Below are 27,902 nucleotides of genomic sequence, written 5' to 3'. Positions count from 1 at the left end.
TAGAGTAAAGAAGAGAGTTAGACAGGGCTATGTATTGGCACCAATTTTTGTTCTCACTCTTCAATATTGGGGTCAATGGTGCTCTTCGGGCTCTGCCGGCCGATGTGCCCAACGTTGCCAACTGTAGCGCTCCTATGTTGTTATACGCCGATGATGCTGTCCTACAAACAAATCGAAAACACATACAATGGCCTGTGAGAAGAAGGTGCAGAAGTACAAATCCTTTATTATTGGGGATTCACGGGTTCACATATAGCAAGAGTGAACTGCTTTTGTTATTTAGGGGTTCACTTTTTAAGTAATGGCACATTGTCCCAACAGATTTTAAATGTTAGATCAAAGATGAGCAGAAATTGGAGGGGATTTTCAGGTTTTCTCATGAGCTGGGCAGCCGTCCAGTTAATGAGTTCTCTATATGTAAGGCGAGAGGACTGTCTACTGCTACCTTTAGAGGAGGGCTGTGCAGCTATGCCCCTAGTAACTCCCTTCAGGTTGAGAATTCCTTTCAAAGGCATCTGCTATGTCTACCAGCCTCCGCGTCATCCCTGATTGATCACAAGGAAGTTGGGGTGCAATATTAGGAAGATCTGCTCTTATTAAAACTTTTACTACTCTGGTTTTCCATATGGTCTAAAGCTGAAACAAGTATTACCTAGTCGGTTATTTCAAATTGTCTTACTTTGGATCATATTTTTAATATCCCTTGGCTTTCTGATATAAATTAATCTCTTAGAATGCTTTTTAATATTTCTGGATAACACGGTCCACACAGGACTTTATCTCTTGATAAAAATATAAATAAGGCATCCTTTTTTTAAATCTAGGCAGTATCGTAGAATGTGTGAAGAACTGAAAAAGCCAACAGTTACTTTTTACATGTTGATTGATTTACAGGAGGGATGGCAATATTACTTGTCCTGGGTGAATAACGTTCAGAACCACTTTGATTTGACTAGATTGCGCTTGGGTACAGTACATCACCTAGTTGCCTTTCCGGAAATGAACGTACGACCACTGGATATGATTCATTGTCCCGGTGATGGTCAGTCGAAGCAAAGCAGACAGCACTTTAAATTATTTTGTGATTTTTATAAGACTCTAAGGATATATTATCTTAAACCAATCCTTCTTGTACAGATTATTAGGTACCAAAAAATTGCACTAAGTTATCTGTTTGTACTAGAAGACCCCGCTGTATGTTTTAAAGTAATACGGCGCAGGAAAAGTTTTGTATGCTAGTGGTTAATACAAGGTAAGAAACAACTGTTTCTTAATCATGTTTTTTATTCCTATCAGTGCATTTTTATGTTTTAGATTTATTGATGAAATACTTTATTGCACTTCTTTGGCTGTTTTTAACTGTGCCGAATAAATATTTTGGGGCAGATTTACAAGCTCCTTGCGCCACTTTTGCGTCGCTTTTAACATGGGAAAAGTGACGCAAAAGTGGCGCAAGGGGCTTGTAAATCTGCCCCTGTGAATCGAATCGCCTACCGAATGTTCCTTACTATTGCAGCTATTTTTCACCTTAGGGCCTAATTTAGATCTTGGCGGATAGATTGCTGCAGCACAGCGGTGATGAATATACCCTCTGCCGAAATATAAATCCCATAGGCTAAAATGGGATTTATATTTCAGGCAGATGTGATAATCGTCACCGTTGTGACGAAGTGACCTGTCTGCCAAGATCTAAATGAGGCCCTGGGTCTCCCTGTGACTGTCTAAGTGAGACAGAAGACTTTCCTGTCGGATTTCCCTTGTCACATTCTTTGGAGGAAGAGTTTGAAAAAAAAAATTAAAAAACATGCATTGGCAGACCATGGGTTGACCATGGGCGCACTGTTATCAGTGGCGTAACGAAAGTTGAGGGGGCCCCCCTGCCACGCACACAGAGGGGCCCTCGCTCCGGATTTATTCCGAGCTATTGGGCCTGAGTACTGTGCTGAGGGGGGGCCCCTGCAGCTCGGGGGCCCCACGCACCGCGGAGGATGCGGGGGCCTGTGTTACACCCCTGACTGTTATTCACTCCAAACTTGCAGACTCTCCCAACCCTGTTTGTCAATTGTTACAATACTGGATACTCATGGGGGCGAGGTCTCAAATGCCCCCAGCAGTCCTTCGTTGCACCAGGTCTGTCTTTCAGTTCTTATTGTATGCTCTGCATGTGCTGATCTGAAAGTGGTGTGCACCTGGTATTTTTGGAGTTTTAAAAGCACCCAAGCCATACTGGATGCATGTGCGAATGCTTTGAAATCCACCTTCCTTTGGCAAAATGAGGCAACACACATACATTAAACTATTAATTAAAAGCGTCACCACATCACATAAACTACTTTTGTCGGGAAGTTTTGCACTGGGACAAGAACAATTTGTTCCAGTCTGGAACAGACATGCAGACGGACCGACTGTACATGTCATCTTTGCACTGGTTGACACAGAAAATATTCTAACAGTGCCGTCAAAATTGAGTTTAACATTGCAGCTCATTTTTTAAACTTTGCGGATTCATTAGAGATAGCCAAGGCTTTAAGTGGGATGAAAAAACTGGGAGGGGTTGGGGGAGGGTATCTCTCAAAGGGGCGTGGCCAAAGTAATTAAGGACGTGGCTTAAAAATACTGTAAACTAAAAATCCGTGCTTAGCATTGTGTGCCGCCCGACTTGTATTTAGCTGTTTCTGTCATTGCATCCATATATATTATACAACAAGAAACATCATACCTACAACAAGTCAGGACTATTGGCTTTTTCAATAATTTTGTGGTTGCATAAGGTAAAAAAGCAGCACCTATAGCTTGGATTTAACATTTAAAAAAATTCCACTGAAAGCCCCGGTGACATCACGACAATGTTGCTGCTCCTGAGTTTCAAAATGAGAAGGAAATCCAGAGAGAAAATGACTCTCTTTAAAGGATTTCCCTTCCCCTACAACACTCACCTGGCATGACGTCATGCCGTAATCCTCCACTAGTGAGAAGTGAGCAGTGTGAGCACGTGCACATCCATGTGCCTGCTGTCACTGCAGTCAGGGAAAAAAACGACCGCCTGTGCCAGGGCACAAAACAGAGCCCGATAGAGAAACATTTTGAGCCCCCTTTAAAAAAACTGCCGGTGCTCAGCACCAGTGAGACCCGTCCCACTCAAAGCCCTGGACATAGCCTCATTCTTCTTAAATGTAACGAACCCCAATTTTGTTTTATAGACCCGAAGGACTTTACATGAGCACCAGTTGCTCTACAAAGGGACACATTCCTTTTTTTTTTGGCATGGGGACATTAAATGTTTTGCCCAGGATCACAGAATGTTGAGCGTCCCTGCCGAGACTCGAGCTCGCTTCCCCACTCTGAAGACGACCGCTTTAGCCATTAGGCCACATCCTCTTCCTCAGTTAATACATATGCTCACATTTTCTTTGCAATGAAGCAATAACCGTGGCTGTGAATTCATAGAACTGGATGGCGGTCTGAGATATTTTTATTTTCAACAACATTTTCCGTGCTATGAATTTTAATCAGTTAGAAACCGAAGCAGTTGCAATAACTTGGAAAGATTAGAGTCTCTGGTGTTTACATCTGCCTACATTTGAGAAGATTGAGAACCAATATTTGCTAACACATTTGTATTGCCTCAAGAGATATCATCTGCACAAACCTAAACCTATTTGCCTTCTAGATAATCTGTTCGGAAGAATCTGTTTGTGCCAGTGGTGCCCTGCTGTAGATTAGAGCAAAAAACCATTGGGTTAATCTGAAGCCCTCAGTGGGGGTTGTTGGAGAGAAGAATGCTGAAGAATGGTTATGCAGTGCCCTCTAGAGGCCAACAAAGTGTGGCGGATTCATACAATGAAAGTCAGCACTGGGAAACGTTTATTAATTAATTAGAGCCTTTTATACAACAACAAAATGTTTTCACATATGGAATGTCCGCCAAACAGGTATATTCCCTGGACTCAAAGGGGCAGATTTATAATAACTGGCGCATCCCTGCATATCAGCAGGGATGCGCCAGTTATTTTGCGCCCCAGCTCCGCCATCATGAATGCGCCGCATTTATAATGCGGCACACCATGGGGCAAAAACGGCACAGATGCGTCACGCATCTGTGCCGTAAAAGTGGCGCATTGCTGGAGTTGCGCCGCAAGCGCGACGCAGCTCCAGCAATGCTCTGGGGGGCCCTATCTGCACAATGCTGCGTCAATCCTTACGCCTGCTTCAAGCAGGCGCAGGGTTTTGACGCAGCATGGGCCTAAAAGTGACTGAGTGAAATCTTGTAGATTTCACTCAGCCACTTTTAGGAGGCGTTCCTGCACCGGAACGCCCCCCTCTGCTCCAGAACGCCTACATGTGGCGCAGGGCTTTACAACGTGACGCATCTCCCAGATGCGTCACGTTGTAAATACCCCGCACCATGGCGCAGGATTTGCGCCGCTGCTGCGTCACAAAAGTGACGCAACGGCGGCGCAAAAGTGGCGCAAGTGCAACATGCCCCAAAGGGGCAGATTTACAAGCCCCTTGCGACACTTTTGCGTTATTTTTAACATGAGAAAATTTACGCAAAAGTGGCGCAAGGGGATTGTAAATCTGCCCCAAATCTTTATCAGTAGGTATAGCTTTAAAAGCTTGTGAACACACAAAAAGCGCAACAGTTTTTTGGGTTTTTTTGTTGCATATTTTATATAGCGCGAACTCGACCCGAAGGTATTGGAGCGCTTTACACGAGCACCGTATTTACATTACACATTCAGGCACGGGGAGATTAAGTGATTTGCCCAGAATCACTGGATGTGGACGCGACCTCGAGGCTCGAACTCTGGTTTTCTGCACCAAGGTCGGCAGTTTAAGCCGACGGACAACATCCTCTCCCCAACAGTTAGTGGCCATGACAAGCTCCCCTTTGACCCTTTCCCACTTTGGAAATTTGTGGAGATTTTTTCCTACCAAGGGCTGAAGTGAATGCCTTTTCAGAGTAGGAAGCACAGAACAGAACACACCTAAACTTTGTAGGGTGGTGGGAGAGGGGGGGGGGGTTCAATATGGGGGAAATTATTTTCAGTATATGAGAACAAATATTTTCTTTGTGTAAGAACCAAATTTAGAAAAAAAGCGCCCTTTCATGAATGCACTGCATTTGAAAGAGCACACTTCTCATTTTTCAAGTAGTCATATCTATGAAAAATCAAACCTCACAAACCTTTCCAAGGAGCATGCCTGCAAACCTTCCACTGGAGACGACTGACCTAAAAACGATGCAATGTACATGCAGAGCAAGTTCCATGCTACCATTATGGAAACACATGGTGGATTTACTTACAATGCTTTCTCCCCGGGGGCAGGGAATCCCGAGCCCCCTGCATCATCACCGAGCTATCCTACCTCATCTTCAGCTCAGATTCTCACCAGCCGCTTGGGGCGGTGGAAACAGATACACATTTAGAGGTTTACAAAAGCACTTAAAAGCAGTGCCAAACAATACTGCATATACTCTAATGGCTTCATGCACGTTTGATGAAAGTCAGATGATTGATGGTTAGAAAAAAAAGGACAAAACTTTTGGATTTAGTTTGCGAAATCCAAGAGGACCGGTTTGTGGACAAGTGTTGAGTATTGTTAGAAATGTATATTCAGTCTGTAGGAGAAACCACCCTGCACAATGCGAGTCTACCAGGAGCAAACATGATCCACATAGGTACTCCTGAAAGCAGGTGACATTTGTGAGTGGAATCAGGTCCAGAGTTCGGGGAGGAGATGTGGAAAGAGGCCTCAACCAGTGCTTAATTTGTAAAATAATAAGTGCCAGGGCCCTGACCAGGAGGCCACTGCAGCTTGCACCACCCACCATCACTGCCAAAACAACTACTAACCATCTTTCTTGGCTGCAAGTGCGACAGTTCAGATTATTCCAGGTCCCCAAAGCTAAAGGAATGTCTGGTGAGTTAGGTATTAGTAATTTTATATGTGTATTGTATTCAGACAACCGTTGTTAAATTAGATGAGCAGCGCCAACATGCGGCAGACTGTACTAAGTGCGGTGTTGACAATTAAGTGCCGGTGGCGAGCACCGGAAACCTATTAAGTGCCGGTGCTCAACACAGGAAACCACAGGCTCAAATTAAGCACTCTCAACCCAACAGCCAGAAAAGTCATCAAAGCCTGGTACAGCGGCAGAATTACTAAACGGAAACAGTAATTCCAGGACCGGTATTCCCTGCTCCCTCTATGACACAATTTAGAATCATCTCTAAGGGTCATGTTTCTATAGCCCTTGCTCAAGAAACTGAGGCCAGGTCGAGGAACACAAAGAAGTAAGGAGAAGTGAGTGACCATTTCAGTGAGAAATCCCAATAGGAGCCAGTATGAGAATAACCATATGAAAAAGTAGATAGGTAGTTGCAATCTCAGGTGAGACAAATAGTGAAAGTATGTATACCCACAAGCACTGGCAAAGCCAATTGTTCTTACCTTTGCAACCGACTGGCTTTACCAATGCCTTTTGGCAATGCTGTAAAAAAAAAAAGGGGGGTGATGCAGCTGCAGTGGCGGTGTCAATATGTAGGCACGTGCATGTGTGATGACGTGTGCTCGTGCATGCCTCATTAGGCTTGCATGCCCAAAAAATGAAGCAGGCAAGATATCTTTTTGTTTACTGATCCCAGAGGGATCAGTGAGTAAAAAGATATTAGAACGAAGTGGCACAAAAGCCTCTTTTCAGACACAAGAGGCATCAGCAATTTGCTGCCTGCTCCTTCCAGAATTTTGTTTACAAATTTTACAAACACAAAGATGGTGGGCGTGGGGTGCAATTGAGGACCATATGGTAAAACAACAGGGAATGGGTGGGAGACGGTTAAAATCACCACATGAGGAAGAGCAACATGAGGGTTGGGGACAGAAGTAGGTGAGCAAGAAAGCAACACAGAGATTGGAAGAGAGATGGATCTTGGCTGGGGATAAGCAGAAGAGAGAATTTGCAATATGAGGGAGGCAGCAACATAGAGGGCGGGCGTTATTTGGCAAGTATTAGAAGTACACAAGGGAGAGAACTGGAAAACACATGTATTCTCATGAACTGTTAGTTCCCTCAAAGTGAGCAGTAGAGCAGAAGCCAACCAGTCAGAGAGTTGGTAAAGAGACTATTCTCCAGGGAGGAACCAACAACACAAGATGGATAAGTTGGCACAAGAAAAGCCATCGAAAAAGAATCTAGCAAATAAGAGTGACAGTAAAACCAACAAAAAGTAAACAATAAAGGGGCTGTACATCCCAGCATATTCTCAACAGCCCCAAAATAGGTGTTTCGCAACAAAACAGCTTGAACTGTCTGTTGAGCTCCATCTAAAAAGAGCTTTGAGAATGTTATTCTGTCAAAGCTATAAGGCACACAAATAGAAGAATCAGCGTTAACAAGGAACTTAAAATAGCAATTGGTTGTCTTATATATATTTTTTTTATTACCATATTCACTATATGTATTTACTTTTTGTAGGAAATTGGGTTACTGTTTGGGAGGCTAGTCCCTTGTCAAGCAGCAACGAAAATCGTTGTCAGGGTTAAGTCACATTCGAACCCCCAAATTAACCTGTGCTCAACCTTGTGGTAGCTTGGTACAGAGCAGTTAGGCTTAACTTAAAGGCAATCTGTAAAGTATTTACGCAGCATTACAAACAGTAATAAAGTGAAACCTCAACACAAGAAAAATCCCAGACCAATTTAGAAATTTAGAAAAATAGAGCATGTTTAAATAAATAAAACAAGACCAAACAACAAACATCCAATCAATAGAACCAGAGATATGCAATTTGAAGTATTTTGGTGAATATAACTCCAAAAAGCACAAAGCGCCAACTGTGGTTATCTGCTCGCGCTGGACAATGAAAAAGATATATGTTCAGACCAATCACGATGGAATGCGGTCCGGCTATAGGGACCCGCGTGGGTCCATTAAACAAGAACCGTAAATCCTAGTTGCACAGCACTGAGAAATTCCACATTGAGTATGCATTGTGCAGCCTGCGATGAAAGGTCTGAGTCAGAGATGCATCACGCAGCATCGGTTCGGAGGAGCTACGAGGCAGTGACGCAAGGTCCAGCTCTGTTGTCGAGGAGGCCATCCACAAGAGTCCTGCATTGAGGATGCATCACAATCAGCTGGTTCCAAAGAAGCTGCAGGGCTTGTCATATAAAGGCCTGCTTCAGGGATGTGGCGCACAGTGGCAGTTCTGATGAGGCTGCCGGCTGCAATGGCGAAACAAAGTCCTTGTGCAGGGAGAGTCCTCGCAGCAGAGGCGATGCGTCGGTTCTGCTCCAGATTGTGCCGCGGGGTAGGGGAGATGCGTTAGGGTTCTGCTGGATCCACAGAGGGGCTGGAAGAGCACCTTAAGGCACATTTCAATGGTCCAGGACTGGGGTGGCACCACTTGGCAGGGGAGGATTCACAGTTGAAGAGACCAGATGCTGGTTACAAGAGACTAGCCCTTGGAGGCACTCTGGTGGTCCTGGGTACAGGTTGCAGGTCCTTCTCACCCAAGCAGAAGGGCAGCAGGACAGCAAGTCAGCACAGCAGGCCAGCTGTCCTTCAGGGCAGCAGTCCAGCAAATTGGCATTCCTTTCAGCATCACAGCAGCACAGCAGTCCTTCTTCCTGGCAGCGTCTTGCACACGTACAGAAGTGTACTGTAGGGTTGGTGTCTGAAGTCCAGTATTTATACCTGTTGCCTTCTTTGAAGTGGGAGAAACTTCCGGAGAATTCCCTTTGAAGGGCTCAGGTTTCCTCCTTCCATTTCCCTGGCTCCACACTAACTACAGGGGGTATGCAGTCCTTTTTGTGAAGGCAGGACACAGGCTATTTAGGTGTTAGTGAGGTTGTGCCCAGCTCCGCCCTCTCATCCTGCCAGTTATGGCCCATCCAGACACACCTAAGCGCTCTAGTGAGCGTGGCTGTCTGGGAGGAATACACAAAGGCCAACTACACCTAGTTATGTAACCCAGAGACAGGATGCCGGCACTAAATGATTTAGGCAGGAAAATACCAACTTGCTAAAAGTGAAATTTTCAAAATTGTATTTTAAAATCCAACTTTACCATAAAAGAGGATTTTTCAATACAATTCCAAAGACACCAAACATGAATGGTTTAATAGCTCACATTTCGAAGTTATCCTTATTAAATGTAATAAGGTAACCTCAATGTTATCCTAAGGGAGATGTCAGCCTTCCAATAGTGAAAAACAAATGTAAGAGTTTTTTATTATCAGGACATGTAAAATTAAAAGTAAATGTCCTACTATTTAAATACATTACACCTCGTCTTGACTGTTTAGGGCCTACCCGAGGGGTGACTTATATGTACGAAAAAGGAAGATTTAGGCTTGGCCGAGGTTGATTTTGCCAGATCGAAATGGCAGTTAAAAACTGCACACACTGCAATGGCAGGCCTGAGATGGGTTTGCAAGGCTACTTATGTGATTGGCACAACAAACGTTGCAGGTCCACAAGTAGCATTTAAATTACAGGCGACCCTGGGTACATGTAGTATCACTTTACTAGGGACTTATAAGACATTTAAATATGGGTTCAGAAAACAGGAGGGTGAAGGCAAAATGTTTGGTGATGATGTTGCAGTAAGGATCAAGTTCAAATGTTTTCTTTGGTTAAATTATTCTTGAGTCGTTTAGAGGTCTGCCAATTCATTGATGTGGTCATTTCATTGATGTGGCGATTCTTCCAAAGTTTTAAAAACTGTCCGTTAGCCCTGTATGACAAGTACCTTACTCAGCCTGATTTGAGGAATGCAAAAGAATTCAGACTGCATGTACCTCACACTGATAACTATATAGTATCAAAACCATGCATTTGTTGCATCAATGCTTTGAGCATAGCGGGGAGCAGCGAGACATCTCATAATTATATTAAAAAATCATAAGGAGATAAAGCAGGTATGAAGTAAAAATTACATCAGTAGTGGGACCAAGATTTTTTTTGCAGTAGTGGGACCAAGATTTTCTTCACTTCAGTCAAAAGGTAATTTTTCCCATTTTGCACTTTAATCATCACCCCACAGCCCCGCTATTTTTGTATCTCCCAGCTGCAATTTGCTGTCCCAAGTTTGGTGATGCTCAAGGCCTTACGTCGTCGTATGTACGGACCAGTTCTGGGTCTGGGGTTTGCAGTTAGACAGAAAAGTGGGTAGATAAGATTTCTTGGGCCCTTTACTACAATGCAATTCTGTGTTTTTGTATTTCTCACATTTCCTATATTTCAGTTTTCTCAACTCTCTGCCTTCACCACTTGGGGCCTCATTATGAACACTCTGGTCCTGTACCCGGTAAGTCCACCACTCCAAAGTTAATGTTCCTGGAGTCCTGTTAATTATGGGGGTGCAGAGTTGGAGAGTATCTGCATGGAATCCAGAGGTTCCACTGAGAAATCGGGACTTAAATGGAAAATCTGTTTATTCTGGTCTCATTGATGATGTAATTCCATATTCCTCCCCGCAGTTTCTCCCGGAGACACCACTGACAGGTCCAAGGTGTTTCTGCAAACCTTACTTTTCCAATGTCCTTAGTAACTCAAGGTACCGGGCCCAACAAAACTAAAGGGCCACTCATAATGAGGTCATATAGTATATTTGTTATCCTTTGTTTCCCTATTGGTCCACAGTACTTTTCTATTCCCAGTCCACTGGCTGATTCTTGACTCTATTACTCTTCTGCACTACCTGAATGACACAAAATGTGACAAATCCAACTGAACTGGTGTTAGACCTGGTACCATTGGCGTGAGTCTCCCTTCCATTTTTTCTGCTTGCCTCCTCTCTTTTTGATATATTTTGCTGGTTTAGATGATTTGGGCACTGTGCCACTGCTATTCAGTGCACAGTGCAAGTGCTCCCTATGTTAAATTGATGTATTGATTAGTGACTCCATGATTGGGTTATTTGATTTACTTGTCAGACCCTAGTACAGTGCACCATGTGTGCCCAGGGCTGGTAAATCAAATGTTGCTGGTGGGCTTGCAGCACTGGCTGTGCCACCCACAGAAGCAACTTGTAAAGTATGTCTCTGGCCTGCCATTGCAGAGCCTATGTGCAGTCTGGTACTGCCATGCTGATTGGCCAAGTTCACGCACTTGCCAGTCCCTAAACCTTCCTGTATCTTCATTTCAGACACCCCTATGGTAGGCCCAAGGGCAGGGTGCATTGTAAGTATAAGGTAGGACATGCCCTGGTGTGTGTAGCATGTCCTAATAGTGAATTACAGCAATTTTCGTTTTTCACTATTGCAAGGCTACCTGTTCTCCATAGGCCAGAATGGACAGTTTGATTATTACATCTTATAATCGTAACTGACTCAGGGAACATGATATAAATTCAAATTTAGTATGCCTGAAGTCAGAATGATAAAATACATCTTTTAGTAAAGTTGGTTTTAACATTCTGTGTTTGAAAATACCACTTTTTAGAAAGTAGGTATTTTCTTGCTTAACTGTCCAAGCCTGCCTCTGCTAGGTTGCGTATTGTGTGTTTGGTTCTGCGAGTGACAGGGGCTGGGGATTCCATGGGAGAGGGTGAGTCAGTACAGGGCTGAATAGGAAGCATGTCGCAGGGCCTGTCACGGCTCCAAAGTACAGAGTCGCCGCAAGTCTGCCAGGGCGTGTCGCATCGTCTCAACATCATCGCATCAAGGGCGCCATCTTATCGCATCACACCGGATTGTCGAATCGCATCGAGGCGCCATCTTGCCGCATCGCAACCGGGCTGCAGCACGAGAACCTACGCATCACCTCCTCTCCGGTAAGGATCAAGACGCATCCCCCACTCTGCGCAAGCATTGAGGCACGACGCATCGTCTCCCCCGAAACAAGGAACCAACGCATCTCCAGCGCTGCAAGCGTTTTGTTTATTTTGCGTTACGCATCCAGGTACTTTTGTGAGAACTGTGTCGCATTTACCATCAACTTGAACTAAGCTAATTCTACCATCTTTAAGTCAATTTTAAGTACAGTATTGTGAATTTTTGTCTTTGTGGTCTTTTGTTAAGTCTATATAAAGAATACTTATTTTTATAAAACCTGTGTGGTGTCCATCTGTAGTGTTTTCACTGTATTACTGTATGTGTTCACAAATGCTTAACACACTGCCTCTGAGATAAGCCTACCTGCTCGTGCCAAGCTACCAAGGGGGTGAGCAGGGTTTATCCAGTAGTGTAATCCCCTTTCCCTGACTTAGAAGCAAGGGACCCTATTTGGTCAAAGGTACCTACCTCTGCCAACTAGAGACCCCCAGTTCTAACAACTGGTATTTAGGGCTTAACAACTGAGAAATTTGCCCTGTCCTCAGGATCCTGCTGTTGAAATTCTGGGTACATAGGTGTGTTCATCTGCATAGGACTTTCTCTCATCTATTGGTGAATAATAATGTAAGAGAAACTACTGCCTTCTTCCAGGCATTTCTACAACATCAGCCTGGAATCTACATTTCTACAAGATCAGCCTGGAAATGTTTTATGCAAATTAGTTCATTTTTCCACAAAAAATAAGGGTTCACAAAAACTTTCACAGTCGGGAACGACCATCAAGAATATGCTCACTCCTTGCCTACTAAAATAATGTGCTGTGTTTTTTAATTTAGAAAATGGGATGTGGCCTTTTGAAAACAACACACCTGCGTCATTAGTTTTAGCCTATTTTCTTTTTATAAGGCAGTCAGATGTGTTGTAGTATTTTCAATTTTCTTTCAATTCTCACAGAATATAGCACCATTCAATTAATGAAATAAACACAGAAGACCCAATCCACAGAGGTAAATCAGTCATTAACATAAGTTTATGAATTAATATACAATTTTTACACAATGCGATTCCTAGCAGGCATACATGCATTTAGGAGTGCAGATTGTGCCACTATGAGTGTGGACAAATCAGCACTAATAAATCCCCTTCAAGAAGTGGGAATGGAGTGTTCCTAGGTGTGGTTTACCTTTGAAGTTTGGGAGCCCCCATATGTATGCTTTTGGGTGTTCCCAAAATGCAATCTAAAACCCCTTTTCACACTGGCTATGGCTATAGATTTTTTCAAGCAGCTGGATTAACATCCCGTCATGGGAAGGGGAAACAGTTCACCCCCACATTCAGTGGGAGTATATGAGAAGGCTTCCTCCATGGGGAAAATGTTTCCCCTCAGAAAAAAAATGTGCATTTGCTTTGAGGCCTTCATGTTCCCCTGTGTGAGGTTCTCGTCTGTGCGGAACTCCGTACATGAGTCCTTAAACCAGAAATCAACCCCAATGTATCTCAATTAAAAGTGTGGTGTATTCCTGAGTTAAATAGATGCCGGCCAGTCACTTCATCAATTTACAACACACATTGCTAAGAAATAATCCTCTGCTAACGTAAATTTCCGACACATAAGCATAACTAAAAAAAAATGGAACCAAAGACACATCCATATAAAAATCCATAAATATCCCACACACCTCCATATTATAGCTGGCAACGGTGCTTGCAGGTGACATCCGCAGTGATCTGAAGGTCATGAACTTGAATCCGAGGGAAGGAGACTCAGCCTTTTATCCTTCCAATTGAGCACAATTCAATTCAGCCATAGTAACATCTGTCATTTAGAACACTTAAAAAAGTCGGAATAGTAGTAGAAAGGACTGGAAATCACAAGTTACTATTATGATAGTCAAGGACAAATGTTTCCCCGCAAAAGCATCAAACTATACATCCATGTTTTAAAAAGCCACTATGAATGTGATGGTATTTACATAGCATCAACCTAGCAAGGAAGCACTGTAAATTACATGGAGGGGGGATGTTGAGATACGACCTTGTACATCAGTGTGGAACATACAATTACATTTCAGATTTTTACGCACAGGGCGAATGAGTGACTTGCCCAAAATCACACAATGATGAGCCAAACACAGAGGCCGGGATTCAACCAGACATGCAGAAAATGAGAATCTTTCTTTGGGCATTAAATCAAAATGTATGAGCCTCTGCACAGCATCTATCAGACAAACAACTGTGAAAACACTAACGTCACACAGTTCTACTTTAGCATGATTCATACAGTGATATAAAAGACGAGCGACTTAACGTAAGAGAGACCAAACAAATTTGGGGCCGATTTCGATGCAGCGCATAAAGGCTCCGACATACCGTCGGAGCCTTTACAGCTGCATCATGATGGGTCGTTCGATTTCCTTTCTGACCGCCTCATTACGATGGAGGCGGTTGGAAAGGAAACCGGCCTGTCATTCCGACTGGCTACCGCCAGTCAGAATGCGGCCTATAATCTCAAGGGCGGCTCTTTCCACCTTTGAGATTATGATGCACACTTTCAAACATGGTTTCCGTGCTGGTGTGTCCGACATGGGAATGGGCATGTTAGGGCGTCCCCAGCAGGGCCCCCTTTGGTGCATGGCCTCTGGGTGGAGGCCGAGGGGGAATCTATGGTGCCCCCCTGTTGATCCCTGCACCTAGTGGCAGGCACCTCCCATTTTACTGTGGGAGCATGCTTCACGGCCGGTTTACCTCCGGTATTTATGCTCGCATAGTAACTGATAGGAATGCAACCAAATAGTGTTCGGTTGCATCCTAATGAGGCGGTCGGAACCGCAGACTGGGTGTCGGTTGGTCCCATGACTGATGGGGTGTCAGGTGGAAGAGATTCTGCCCAACATCGTAATGACCCCCCTTAATGCAAAGATGAATCTACACTGCCAAGCGATTTGGGGCTTTGAAACGTGCATAATTGTGGAGTGTCACTCCTCAGAAGAATGGTCTTGAGGGCTAAGCCTTTTTGCTGCAATATTGAAAGTTACGTGAATTACCACATGTAAGACTTTTTTCTCCCCCAAATTATACTTTCCTCATCACCTGTTGCACAGGAACCTCATTTTAATGGGTGTTTTTCATTCCCTCTTCAACCCGGGGAACGAAATTTAAGTAGGATTCCAGATCGAGAGATTAATTATTTGAGGAAAATTAATATCCCCAAAATTACAAGTTTATGTGTGTTTACCTTCTTACGCAAAGTGCACCACCTAGAAACTCTACAATCCTGCCAATAATTCTAAGCTTGTGAACTCCACATTACTAGCACATGTTGCTATTTCCAAAGTGTTCCATTACAAATACAAATTTTGACCTGTGACAACTCTGAGGATCAGGCTGTGAATATTACTTCCTTAAAGTGCTGTTTTTGGCCTAAGCTACTCTTCTGAAATGCAAACAGTCAAAGTTCCTCTATTCTAAAATGCCGGCAAGAGGCCCAATGAACAAAAAAGGTAAAAGTGGGGTCGGAGATTTACATCTCTGCCTCAATGTACTTTTACATTTTGTTTGCAGTTCAAAATCATTCAAGGAATTACGCCTGGAAAGCTGAGGTGGGCGAATTTCTACAGGTGTACTAATTGGGAAGTGTCTTCTGACATCCTCCCCCACCACATGCTCCCTTTCCCCATTTGCAGAAATCTATTTCGGCCCTCGTTACAAGTGCACAGAGATCACAATTTGGAGTTGTGTTTTAATTATCACACTGTCTGAGGTTTCCCCTGATACATTTTGGCAGGGCAAACCCGCCAAAATTTATGGGATGTGAAAAAAGGCTGTAAAAAAGTAAAATATGCGGAATTCGGTGTGTTAAATACTGATACTGCATGTTATGCCCCATTTTAAAGGGCACAACTTGGAACAGGTGATAATTATCGCACCGTTTAAAATTCCAACCCCCATGGCTTTGGATTTTAGAACGTTCGATAAGAATGAAAAATCTCCAAGCTATTGTAACGGAAAGGTTCAATTTTATTAATTACATGGAGGCGAGGATTAGGCTTTACTTTATTCACTTTAAACAACCAGCAGCCTTTTATGGATTTAGATTTTAAATGTGAACTACCTTTCCCATAAATCCTTGGGAAAAAACAAAACAGTTAATCTAATCAGAGTTCCATATAACGATCACCGCAGACTCTCTATCTCCCTATTTCTTCCTGCGAACACAGCTGATTCTTCCAAAATGCATTGCTGTTTATTGGGTTCTGCTCCTGGGAAGGAAAGGAAGGAAATATAATTCAAAATGTCTGTTATCCTCTCCTTGGGACTCCACTTTCAAGTAGCAGAGAGAAAAAACATAAAAGTTTCACATGTTCAATTCAGTAAGCCATCCTGAACCATCAAACATATATTTTACATATCATGCCATGACCCAGTTATACTGAAGTTTGCATATTCCACCGGTTGGGTCTATTAATGATGTTAGAGATAATGGGTGGGCTACTCTTTGCCTCCGTGTCCTTAATGGAATTGAAACCTTCAGTTATGAAAGCTAGGATATTTCTCATTCTATGTCAGAACCCGAAGGTGAGGATTTGGCTAATTTCAAGCTTTGCACCACAAGGGTTGCCAGATTTGAGGATGATTTAAAGTAAAATCTTTTAAAAGTAGAGACTGATGATCAGTTAGCTGCATTGAGGCTATCCTCAAGTCTAGCTCCCACAAAAAGCTTTAGATGCAAGGGCTCCTCTCACTGAGTGAGCCCCAAATTGGGAGATATCAGTACCTGCCTCATGCATTACCCATCTGACCCATCTGGCAATTGTAGGGGAAGAAACCGCCTTATGAGGTTTAGTAAGAGCAATCAACAGTTGTCTTTCTCCATGAGGGCGTAGATTCTCTATCACAGCCTCATAAGCCTTTATTGTTTTACCAACACATAATTTAGGCATGTCTGGAAATGCTGGGTATGAACCACTCTTAGTTTGGTGAGTAATGTGAAAAGTTACCCCTTACGGGGTGAATCCAATGCTCAGATATTGGAGACTCTGGCATGAAATTAAGAACAAGATTGCTAACTTTGCCGATAATTGTTTCCTTGACAGGTATTCATTAGAAGGCCAAGATTTAAGAAGGGCGAGAAACATATTTACATCCCATATAGTAGAATATCTGGGTTCTGGAGGGAGCAACAATCTAATACCTCTTAAGAGTTTGTATACCAATGGCTGCTCCCCAACCGGGTGACAAATCCACCAGCAAGTGGCCTGCTGAAATAAGCCGATCGGAATGTATTGACCAAAAGCCAAACCTTCTGAGGCCAAATTTGCCTGAAAATTCGAGATATGGACAACATCTGCCCCCAAGGGATTCACTTGGCATTGGAGACACCAACCAAGCCATCGAGACCAGACAAAGCGGTATCTTTTTTTCGTGCTATCTGCCCAAGCTCTGACACATAAAGAGGCAGCTTCTTGTCAAATGCCAGGGACTTTCCAGTGTTAATGGTAATCTTTCAGGCCATGAGACAAAGAGAACCTGCTAGCACCAGGTGATTAGGGTTGCCCTGGGGATACTGGAGAAGATCCGGAAATAGGTTCCATCATCGCTAGGAACCAAACTTGAGACCTCCAGACTGGGGTGATCATCACCAGATCCGCGGCTTGCCTACAAACTTGCATGAATAATTTCATTGTCATCTTTGACCTCTTTCCCCTCAGATGGTCATTATGGCATACCACCACCACATTGTCCATCTTCAGAAGAACCGAACATTGAACCCTGTGTTTGTCCAACATTTGACAGCGAAAAAGCCTGCCATCAACTCCAAACAGTTTATGTGCAGGGTTTGTTCTGTGGAAGACGATTTTCCTCCTGAGACAAATTCTCCCCAACGAGCTCCCCAACCTGAACCATTGGCATCGGACTCTATCTCCAGGTCGTGTTTGGAACTCAAGATAGCTTGACTGTTCCAGACCTCCATGTGGGAAACGTACCATTGCATCTCCTCTCTGGCCTCCACCAGAGTGGAACAGAGTGGGAGTATACGAAAAATGGCCTACATGGAAGATGAGAGGAGTCCCACTATATGTGCAAGTTGACGTAGCGATACCTGTGGCTGGGACAGTGTTCTCCTGATTTATCTTGTTCAATTTGTGAAAGGGAAACTTAAGGTAGCCTTGACAGAGTCTATGAGGAATCCCAGGAGCTGTAGAGATTGGGATGGATAGAGTGAGGAATTTTCCTTGTTGACCATGAAACCGAGCGATTCCAGAGGATCAATGGTCATTTGTAAGTGTGCGGACAAGTGTACTGGATACTGGTTCATGTTCAGGACATTGCCAAGGTAGACGATCAATCGCACTCCCCGAGCTTGCAAGTGTACCACCACCTGCCTTATACCTTGGTGAAACACCATGGAATGGAGGATAGACCGAAAGGAAGGGAGGTAAATTCAAATATCTGAGATTTCCATTGGAATTGAAAAAAAACACCTGTGAGGTGGAAAGATGTATATTGGTAGATAGGCGTTCTTCAGATTCAAGCGTACCATCCAGGGGGCAACCCGCAGAAGATCCCTGAGAAGATGGATGCCTTCCATCTTGAAGTGGTGATAAACAAGTCACTCGTTGAATTCCTTTAGGTTGATAACAGGGCATTGGCCTCCATCCCTCTTTTCCACTGGGAAAAGGTTGCTGAGAAAACCTGTGGGGTGTAAGGTGGTGGGGACAACAGCCTCCTTCTCCAAACATTGTGTTATTTCCAGTTCCACTAATTCTGACTAGTCTTGGGAGAAAACTAGTTTTTTTTTGCCTGTGTGGGTGGAAGGGAACGCCATAGAATTCTATCTGAAACCCTTTTAATGTTTGGAGAACCCATGCATCTATGGAAAGAACCTCCCAGTTTTGCAAAAAGAGCTCCAAACCGCCCGAGTTGTAACCCTTTCGAATTCTGTACTCTCACCTTGGGGATTGATGTAGGCGCCGTTGCCCCTGGAACCATCTCTGGCACCCCAGCGACATGGGTAGACTCTTGTCAGGCAAAAGTTTCCAAATTTCGTCTAGTCTGGCCACTGGCGTTAACATGAGTCGGTCCTCCTAGCAGCGGCTTTATGAAAAGCGCAACCGGTCAAGCGCCCCCTACCACGACCGGTTCAGCAAAAACACTGGGGTAAATATGCCTTTTATTGTTTGGAACTTGTCTAAAGAATAAAAGGTATTGACAAACTTGCCCAGCTCCCAGACAAATGGTTCCCCAAATAGATTACCCTGGGCTACCATGCTGGCAACAGAGGTAGAAAGCTCTCCCAACTTGGGTTTGATGTTAATCAGGAGCGATCTGTGTTATTCTATTGAAATCGTACAGATGGTGTTCGAGAGGAAGATGATGTTCCGTTGGGCATAGGGAGAGACCAAGGATCTGGATGCTTTAGCATCATCCGTCATGTCCATTATTTTAGCTGGGGTCCTGCCACATCTAGAAGTCTGTCCTGCCAAGAGAACAAGGACCTATCTATGCCCTTCTTGGGGTCACAGACAAATTTAGCAAGAAAGTGACCATTTTGGTGTCAATTTCAAGCGTGAGGGACACTTTACCCCCCAAAGATGGTCTGGGACATTTGGCCCGTAGGCAGCTCCTTACTTATTTATCTAAGGAGTTCCCTAATCTTCTGCCATGTAGGTGGCCACCTTAGGAGCTGGGCACCAATCCACCGAATGTGAATGCAAAAGATTGTCTGGATCCAACAGATCAGTATCAATGTTTTTTTAGTGTGTCTTGTTGGATCACTGTCTGGGAAGGAGTTGCACATCGGGAGCCATTGTCTACTAAGGTGTCCATCCCCATCAGAGGTATTGGTGGAGCTGTCATCATCCCCAGGATGAGTGGGAGGGAAGGAAAAAAGGCTATCCCCTGAGGTGCTGGTGTCCTGGGAGTCATGTTGTAGGGGCTGTGAGTCCATAAACACCTTTTTAAGGCACACAAAGGTGTTGAGATTGATTCCAGGGTCATCTGCGCCCTTGTGCTTGTCTGGATTGGGTGTAGCCGGTTGCCCTAGAGGTATGGTGGCTGAAGGCCCAGAAGTGTCTTCCCTCTGCTCGAGGGGTTTTTGGCCTTGCGCTTGCAATGGCATAATTTTCTTCTGCTGGGGGCCTACTACTTGCGAAACAGCCCTAAAGATTGAGGCATCCATCACCTGGCAAAACTGATCATCAACATCAATGGGAAGGTTGATGACCTCCATATACACTTCTGTGCCCTCAATAGCTTTCATAATGATATGTGATCCTCTCAATATAGGGAGCAATGACAGTAACAGCAAGCCCTGAGACAGTTATATTGATATCCCTCTAAGAAAGGGAAAACAAATACAGTCAGTAGTCTGTGGGACTAACACCCAGCTTTAAAAGGGTTGAAGGCCACCTGGGACATTTCTCACAAAATACCACAATGAGGCTGTTGTTATCCGCACCGCAGGTGTCAGTCTCCAGGCGGTGGCTCTGTTTTAAAAATGCTGCCCACGATAGGCCTATAAATTTCCCCCGTAATGAGGACGCGTCCAGACCCACTTTGCTCTATTTGATGAGTAAAATTGATGCACGCTGGTGGATGGGAGTTGCAGACATGCTGACCATGTGAGAACAAGAAGTGCGCAGGCCAGGTACAGACTGGCTGTCTACACGGCGCACCAGAGCCTGGCAGCTTGAAGCAGCCACGTAGGAATGACAGCGTTCCCACGGTCGCTCTAGAGCAGGGAAAAGAAACACCAGTGTCTACCGTTAAATGCAGACACAATAATAAAAAGCATCCAGAGGGTTGTAATGTCCCCACGCGATACTGCTTTGTAAAACATTCACAATAAATCAAAGGATAAGGGAGAGTATAAAGGCACTTATCTGTATGCTACTGGAGCAGCAAAAAAAGGGCGGGATAGAGAGTATGCGGCAATCATTATATGGAACTTCAGCCTTCTGATTGGATGAACTGGTTTTTTTGTTTCCGAAGGACTAATGTGCTATGTTGTTTACCTTTAAAATCTAAAAATATGAAAGGCTACTGGTTGATTAAAGTGAAGAAAGTAAAGCCTAATCCTCGCCTCCGGGTCCTGACATAGAATCTCCTTCACAGCCTGGCAATCGTAATGAGGGCCTCAGAGGCTGATTTACAGAACTAATCTGAGACAAAATCCTAAACCTACTACTTTTGGTATTCGCAGAAGTAATTTAGTAGTAGTAAAGTTAGGATTTTGTCTTAAGTTTGACTTAAAACAGACTTAAAACAGACTTAGGACAAACTTAAGACAAACTTAGGACAGATTTAAGACAGACTTAAGACAGACTTACGACGGACTTACGACAGACTTAAGACAAAATCCGAACTTTACTACTACTAAATGCCTTCTGTGAATACCAAAAGCAGTAAGTTTAGGATTTTGTCTCAGATTACTTCTGTGAATCGGGCCCACAGTGTGCATTTAAGGGTAGGAGGAATGGAGCCCGCTGTGCAAATGAACATTTTTCTTCTAACGAAATCTATTTTTCTCATGGGAAAAGGCCTTTTCATACAGCCACACCACCTGTGGGGGTGATTGATTCCTTTTGCCATCCTGGAAAGGGTGTTGCTCCAGTCCCTGGCTGAGTAACTGTCCTACCATTTCCAGAGTAGGAAGGAGATGGATCAGAGTTTGTGAATGCTCACAAAAGTACAAGTTTGTGGACTTCACAAACTTGCAAAGCAGGCCTCGCTACACCCACTTCCCACTCATTAAGTGGGATATAGTACTGCAGATTTCTGTACACTCTTGGCAAGAATTCGTTTGTGAATTGCTGGCATCTGTAAATGCGGTTTTCAGCTGTGAACTTACAGCTGCAAAAATATATTTGTATACAGGGCACATAGGTTTTGTGAAGCACTTTGGTGTATTTGTGATCTTAATGCATGTTTACAGAAGCCAGCCTGTTATCAATTACAATGCCTTGATATGTAATTTGTTAACCTGCTGCAAAATCAATATATCCTACCTGGGAACAGCAATTAGAAGTATGGATTTAAGCTCATTTACTTTAGACTGACAAATATAACCTGTATTTTAAAAGCATAAAAAAACTTTCTGATTGCATGATGAGACATTGGGTTTATTTCAACGTTCTTCGTCTGTAACAAAGTGCCTTCGTCTTAAAAGGGAGCCTGGGTAGTCAAGCCAGTGCATTTTTAAGGGGAGGTAATTCAGTAACCTAAATACACCACAAAGAGGTGGTACCAAATTACAGAAATAAGAGCCTGAAAATTGTATTTTCTTTCAGTTTATGCAGAGAACTCCAGCTGACAAAATCTTCTTTTGCCCGGAGTGATGAAAATTCCCACTCCATTCTGGTGTGCAAAGTCAGGTAGTTACTATCTTTTTATTAATGTTGTTGGGCCAACAAAATATATCAATGTCAAATAATAAGTGGCAATTTTATTTTTGGTAAAGCACAGCCCAGTGAGTGCGAAAAAGGGGGCCTAGTTAGTATGCTCCTGGACTCCAGTAGCTTTCTCATGGGTGTAAGCTAAATCTGAAGCAAAGAGGCTAAAATCCAGTCCTCTCCACATCTCCTTAAGTGGATGCCTAATCCCAATAGGAACACTAAAAAACAAAGGAAAAAATGTGTCATCTTCATATTTTAATGGCTCAGATGTTGATGAATATGTGCTGAGACTCAATCAGGGGCTTAATGCAGGTCCCCGGAGCCCCCTCGGGCCTTGGAGGCATGATCTCCTGGTCATGGGGCTCACATTAGAGTCAGCACTCCTTTGCCGCTTGGCCATGCCATCGGAGTTGCTCAGCGCCCCAATAGTATTTTGGACCTGTCCTGAGTTCCTGGCGTGCCCCGGCCTCCTGGTCGTGCGGTAGAGACAAGTTTACCTTTACGATGGGGCTGGCGTCTATGCCCAGAACGTTTTTGTGCCAGAGTTCAACAGAAACGCAAACAACTTTTTAGAAGCAATATTAATTTGGGCCTTTGGTTTACGCCAGGGATGGGGCAGGCTGTGTCATGGTCACTCACACTGTGTTACATGCATGAGCTATTGACAATGAGCGAGTCACAGCCACTGCAAGCATGTCATGAACGTAATTTGTAAGCTACATGGGGTAGCAGCCACAACCCCAGTATGTCTCTGCATTTAGTATTGTCTGACCGTTTGTCATTATACCAATAGTGAATAATATTTTTTAATTCACTATTAGTTTAATAAAAAATGGAGCACACTTAAGACCTTTGGTAGCAGCTGTCATAATTAAAATTGGTTTTAAATGTATGTTGCATGTATGCTTGCAGGTGAGTGTGTTTAAGAGAGATAGCGTGTGTATGTGTGAGCAAGTGTGTCCGTTTGGGGAAGCAAGTGTGTGTGAGAGCAAGTTGAGTGAGAGTCAAGTGACAGGTAGAGAGTGGGATTGAGAGGCAGTTTTTTTATTCTTTGGCACAAGGCAATGCAGCACAAAAGTTGCCAATGCACACACCCTTGAATCATAGTGCAAGGGTGTGTGCATTCTATGAAGCATATGTGCTGTATTGGAAGAGGGCCCTTCAAGCACATAATCTGTGCTTTAAGACTTTTAACACTTTGTATATGTGATGTACAATGGAGCACATATGTAAAGTTGGGAAACTAGGAGAAGTGAAAACATTTCTCCTTGCTCTGCCAGTCTCACAGAAGAGTAAGGTTTGAAGGCAAATTCCTGCCTCCCAATGTGTGTAGATAGGGATTTGTGTCAAAACCCATGGGTGGTTGTGATAGGACCAGATTCTTGCCTACCTGGTTATCTCCAAGAATCCTCTCAGGTCGCCAAGATCTTTTTATCTGCTAAATAGTGTAGAGGGGAGGAAATTCAAATCTCAATACATAATCACCAGAATCAAATCCCATTTAGGAAGGACCACTGACTCCGAATCTAAAATTTGTAGGATTTTATTACAACCAAAAATAACTGCACATACAGACACTTTAACACAAGGTGTAGAAGATAAATGGGCACTAAAACAAATGCAAGTCTACGTAAGAGTCTCATACGACTCAATACAAAAAGAATAACCAGCTCTCGAAGCATAAGAAATCCAATGGTCAATCCAATATCCACACTAGGAATCATTAGCCTAAAAGGAAATCAGTTAAGCTTTCCCTACTGTAGTTCTAAGGTGACATCCCTACTTAGCATTTCCCATCCCAGGCAAGAGAGTAAAAGGTGTCAGAAGTGAAGACTTCCTTAGAAGTACATTCACTTAGTCAGAGCTCGTTGTAAGATGCTCCTTCTAGCTTCCCATCTAAACCTCAACTGCTCAACCCATGGGGCACTGTCCCTAATACAAAATCCCAAAAACATAGAACACGCCCTTCGGCACACCTCTTCAGCCAGGTCTTCTTCCAGTACTTTTCCAGTAAAACTTGTACTCCTTTCAACGACGGTTAGCTTGACCTTGGGTCCCAGGCACCTTCTCCGCTGAAAGTATCATCCGAACATTCCAATGTACTCCCCTGTTGGCTCCTCGTACCATCCTAACTCCTAAAAACAAAGACTTAGTCTCACTAATGAGCTAAATGTCCTTGCACCTGCAACAGAAACATGGGAACGAAAACTTTTCTCTTCTGTAAGATTTTCCATCATCCTGTGACTCAAAGCCTTTACCAAGGGAAATCATTTTCGGCCTACAACTTTAGCTAATATAAGAAAATGAACAGGCCTTTCTCTTTAAACGTATATGCGATCAGGCCTACATCACACTCTAAGCATTAATTCATTACTTTTATATGTGATAAGCAAACTTGCACGTGCAACTTTAATGTGGCACACGTTTAAACTAACACATTACATTACGTAAAAATCAAACATTATGCGTTTACTAAAACACATTCACAATGATCTGCAGCATTACTTTTCATAAAAGCATGGTTACATTTCTAATCACCTCTAGGTTAAATGATTCTAATAATACATTTCTATGGCACACTTAACCTACATTGATTAATATGCGGGTGCTGACTAACGGTGAATATGATGCACCCCTACAAACTTCAGAATAACATGACGCTCTATCAGTTCCCCCCTTTGATGACAAATGTCATCACACCATCACACAATTAACTCCCTTGGAGAAAGAACCGACCTAAACAGTACTTGTTGCCATCCTCCCCCGTCGGAACCTCTCCATATTCTTGATATTCTGATATTGACTGTCCTGCAGTCTAGCCATTCGCATCTCACTTGCTCTAAGAGCTCTTTTAATTCTGTTTCCTCTGTACCACTTGTAAGCTCTGATGAGACCCCACGAGCAGATCTCACAAAGCACAACAATAATGAGGGGTTTTAGCACAAACCCAAGGAACCCCCTTCCCAAATTCGCAAACCAATTTCCCACACGACCAAATCCTTTACCAATCTTTTCCCAAACACCTTCTTCAGTCAAATCCTCAATCTCTTGATGAATCGTGGTAATGTTGTCTATATATGTCTCTAGATCCTTGCTATTGTCTGGAATATACGTACAACATTCCTGAACTTTCAATAATTTACAGACTCCGCCCTCTTTTGCCAATAATACATCTAAAGCAAGGCGATTCTGCAAAACTATCGTCCTTATCGACAACATCTCTCCATCCACCAAGATCAAAGACCTTGCTGTATTCATTGACAAATCATCAACCACAGTCGCCATCATTGCTCCAAAACCATCACCAATCACTGCTCCTGCACTCACAGCTCTCTTTACTTTAGAATGATGTCCAGTCTCTAAAAGCTCCAAATCTTCTGCATGATAGATTTTCGGGAAAATAATAGCCAAATAACATGTACCATACCAATTCGCAGGCAACCTCACAGAGGCATTCCTCCCACACACATAATAAACAGTTGGAATCACCGAGCCTTGCAAAAAGTTGTTAGCAGAATCTTCCATTGCAAAGATATGATCACATGTACTTTGTCCTACCGAAACCTTTTCATAGTAGGTCTGAGGACGTCTCACACAGCACTTCCCTTTTTGCACCTGGTCCAATGCTATGCGTCCATAACTCCCCTTAGGTCTGTGTAATCTCTCCTCATCGGTCCAATCTACTGTACTATCTCCTGTGGTTTGTGTCTGTGTTAGTTTTCTATATCTATCTTCTACTTGACCTACAAACTTCTTCTCTGTATCTGACAATGAACACGTCAAATTATGTCGGTGAGCATAAGCCATATCCATTTCCAAAGACGGTATGAAATACTTCCGAAGTCTGTCCTCTGACTTGTAATAATCGTATTTATTCAAGCTGGAACCTCAGGAAGTACTGCATCGTAATCGGAAAATAAATACTCAAACTGACCTCTCTCATAGAAAATACTAAGCAACAAACTACAAGAAATTCCATATGTTAGTGAAAGATGATGGTATCTAATACCCTCATCTACAGAAGAAGGTAACTGCATGCACACATAGCAATCTTTCGCATTCACATATTTGTACAACAGCTTTGCATACGCGTTAAGTTTAAAATCACTCCTAGATATATCTATGTGAAACCTACGACTCTCTTCGATTAGTAAAGCTCTTTTAGCTCCTATAGTGACCTCCTTTTGGCTAGGAGTGGTAGGTGTAGGTGTTCCCGGTGCCTCCCCCTCCTGCTCATGTGAAACAATATATGAGGCTACAACTATTACGACTATAGAAACTATCACCAACCCTATAAGTGTACCTATCACTAATTTAGCCCTACAGTGAGTATTTCCAGGATCTGCCATCTTTGCAAAGTTCTCAAAGTTCTTGGTTTGACAGCAACAATTAAGAGTCTCTTTCTTCTCCATATATCACTTGTCAACCAGTTCAAACGACACTTCAAAAGCTGGAAATCCCCTTGCAACTTTCAGTTCCTTATTTACACAGTCCACAAAAGACTTCCCTAGCCCTCTTTCGTCGTCTTTGATGGAAAGTCCCTAATTTTATTCTTCTTTCACTCGGGCCTAGGTTACCTTCATTTTAGACTTTTATGTGCAACAAAGTTCACCTTCAGTCCAAAATAAGATCAGCTCCCAATATTTCTAGAACACGTTGCAAAAGTTCAAGACGAAGCACCACTAATTCCTGATGCGGTGGTACAAAACCAAAAGTTGGAAAAATCAGCGTCTCCAGAATCAATTCACGAATCTTGCTCAGAAGTGGTGGATTCGGAGTATTGAGAGTCAGTATTCCTTCGATTTCCACCCCTGGAACCAGCAACAGCACGTCTATTTTCAGATTCGGAGAATCGCTGACCAGCATCAAGGACCTCAGCCTCCCCGTGCTTAATACTCCAGGCATCAGTCACAGCGTATGTCCACTCTGGTGAGGCGTACCTTTGACACGGCACTCTTGTTCTCCTGGATCTTCCCAGACTAGCTCGAGCTTGCTCTTCGTCACTTTGTTCAGATTCAGACGCTTCAGAAACTGGGGCAAGATCTCTTTCAGGTGCCAATCTCAAGTTCAGCTGTCTCTGACTCACAGGCCAAACTCTTTCTGCTTCTGTGACACTTCTGCTCTCCCTTTGGGTACCCTGTGCACTACTTCCTTCTTCAGCAGAATTTGACTCTACTCCTCCCACAGCAACACCTTCTCCGTCTGAGTCAAATTCGGGGCTTCGATTTGCACACCCACTTTCAGCTCGATCTAGTGCACAACCAACAGCATCAGCAACCCTCACAGTTCGGCTTGCCCTCTCAGACGGCCCTGCCACCTCAGCTTGATTTTCATTTACGAGAGGGTCTGGATCTTCCAAGGGTGCTGGAACTCTGTGGGTATGGGAGGCATGCACCCAGTTCTGCAGTCCCGCACACTTCACTGCCGTGTTCGTGACCAGTATTACCTGGTACAGACCACGCCAACGAACATCCAGGCAACTCTTCCTCACGTGTTTACGCACAAGCACCCAGTCTCCCGGGCACAAGTAGCTGGAACAGTTGCTGCTTGCACCTGCTGGGACACAGAACGGACTACGTCAGCCAGTCCCTTACAGTAGTCGAGAATCAAGTCATCAGTGATGCTAATCAAAGCAGCAGCAGGTATCACTGGTAATCGCATTGCCCGCCCCATCAGGATCTCATGTGGAGACAACCCCGTTCTCCTATCAGGAACACTACGAAG

Source organism: Triturus cristatus, chromosome 2_2 (assembly GCF_964204655.1).
Source record: "Triturus cristatus chromosome 2_2, aTriCri1.1, whole genome shotgun sequence".
Taxonomy (NCBI): Eukaryota; Metazoa; Chordata; class Amphibia; order Caudata; family Salamandridae; genus Triturus; species Triturus cristatus.
Note: the sequence above shows the minus strand (reverse complement) of the source record.